General features: G+C 34.9%; 1 long non-coding RNA gene across 1 annotated transcript; it reads right to left on the bottom strand.

Moving 5' to 3' along the window:
- Window positions 1–895: 895 nt before the first annotated feature.
- On the bottom strand, window positions 896–2,030 carry LOC109081634. The gene is made up of 3 exons (XR_006159976.1): window positions 1,968–2,030; window positions 1,595–1,803; window positions 896–1,419 (listed from the first exon to the last, which is right to left on the bottom strand). It is a non-coding gene; the product is annotated as an uncharacterized LOC109081634 (long non-coding RNA).
- Between the last annotated feature and the right edge of the window lie 229 nt (window positions 2,031–2,259).

Below are 2,259 nucleotides of genomic sequence, written 5' to 3'. Positions count from 1 at the left end.
TGTTACATTATTTCTCCACTCGAAAGTGTGATCACAGAGAAGGAAGACACAACTGACATGACTATAGGCACAGAAAACTCCATGACTGTTAAATGGACAAGATATCACAGTGGACTGATATTTTTTTTTAATTATGAATATAGGACTGACCTGAAGGAAAATGCTATGTCTAATGTAAATGCAGGTACCCTCGCTTACTCGATCTCTCACAATACTCTAGCTTCAATGGAACAATATCAATGAGATCAAACATGTTTTTAAGTTGCTATGTGTGGTTGCTAGGGGTGTTGTGTAGAGAAAAATGGAATCGTTGGGCGAAGCGGTCATAGCAGTGTTTTATCGTGAATAAAACAGCTATTGACCAATCAGAATCTAAGACTAGAACTGACCGTTTTATAATGCTCAATTTCATCTGCTTTAAAATGTACCATATTACAACTCAGCAGGCATTGTAATTCTGTTAAGTGTTGATACTTATGTAAATGAACCATAACCCCTTTTTTCTCAGTGCTGAGTCTGACATACCTCAATATGCTTTCCTTGTGGTCAGTGTTGATTGGTCCAGTGTAGCAGTCCAGGATTTCTTTTGAGAAGTTGGACAGGTCAGATGCATCTTCAATCTAGAAGTAAAATTTTACCTTTAATAAATATTAAACTGCATGATTCACTGCTGATTTTTAAAGCAAAACCAATTTGTCAGTGGCTTTATAACATGATAACAGCAAACTAATTTCCTTATGGATAGAGAACTTGTATCTAATGAAATGAAGTCAACCAGACCTACCATTTTGATTAGTGGTGATATCTCTGTGTCATGTACACCATCCCTTTTGATGTTACCGGTAACAAGGTATTCGTAACACTACTCTTGCATAAACCGTGTGGTGGCGCGGTCCTCCTTGCGCAATGCTCACAGCAAATATTTCACCTGCAACTCTAGAAATATATACTGTTTTATATATATGTACAACAGTTCTTGGCACTAATATAGAGTGGTATACTTGTATAAATGTCTGTATATAGAAGAACTATTATGTTACTTCAAATAAAGAAAAGAAAAATATGTATTTACTTTCTTCTACAGGATTTTAAAAAAATGTTTCATCTGACTTGGGTATATTATAAAATACAGTTGAGTTTTAAACCTCATTGATTTTTGTTATGTGGACAAAAACAGCTGAAACTTTCTTCAAAATATCTTTTCTCCTGCAGAAGACATAAAAGTTTGGAATACCACCCTCATGGCATACCAAACTTTTCTTTCCTCAATGATTTAGAAGGAATTGTTTGAATATAAAAGTTAACCCAAAATCCAATGGCAAGACACATACTTGAACAGATCATTGAGGGAGTACTTTGGTGTTTTTCCTTTCTTCGCATCACCTTCAAAGAGACGTTTTTCAATGCCAGCAACCATTGCTAAATCCATAAAAAAAAAAGATTAAATATCATTAGGCTAGGCAGTTAGGGGCATTGAAAAAAAACAGTACAACTGTGATATTTCAGATACAGACTGTATTTTTAGAATAATGAAATCTAGGAATATTTTTTCTATACATTTCAACTAAATGTATGATTAAAGCAAACTACCCACTGGACAGAAATTCTTTCCTCAGTGCCCCTGTGTCAACTCCTGGCTCTCCCAGGAAGATGATTTTCAAGGGATTGACTGGGCTTCCCATTTTTTTTGACGTTTCCACAGCTTCAGACCCCTCTCAACCATGTTGTCTCGTGACACACAGATTTCAAAGGTCTTTGTGGTATTTATCTGTGCTGCTGCATGAACGAATCACATCCTCCTCACTGAATTAATATATATATATATATATATATATATATATATATATATATATATATATATATATATATATATATATATATATATAAATATATATATATATACTTTGCCATTTCCTTTAAGAGCAATGATAATTTACAGAAGCAATGAACATAGTCAGATAGGTTACCATGAGATATGATCCAAATCAGAGCAGGGTATTTTTCAGGGTACCTTTTACTGCGCCAAGTCGAAGTGCTCCCAACTTCAAGTGCTATTCCGCCATACATTATAGTTATCCTGTTTTTTTTACCCGCTTAGAAAAGCGCCATGTTATATTTTGTGTCACCATATTGTGTCGTGTAACTACTCGTGTAACTGTATTTAAATAGGGAAAACGTGGGGGTGTGTTGGTCGCGGTTCTAACTTCATCTCTGTTTTGGATCCTAATGAATGAGCTGGGCTAAGCTAAGTGCTATCAA

This window comes from Cyprinus carpio, unplaced genomic scaffold, assembly GCF_018340385.1.
Source record: "Cyprinus carpio isolate SPL01 unplaced genomic scaffold, ASM1834038v1 S000006809, whole genome shotgun sequence".
NCBI classification, from domain to species: domain Eukaryota; kingdom Metazoa; phylum Chordata; class Actinopteri; order Cypriniformes; family Cyprinidae; genus Cyprinus; species Cyprinus carpio.
This window is presented reverse-complemented; position numbering and strand designations above follow the sequence as displayed.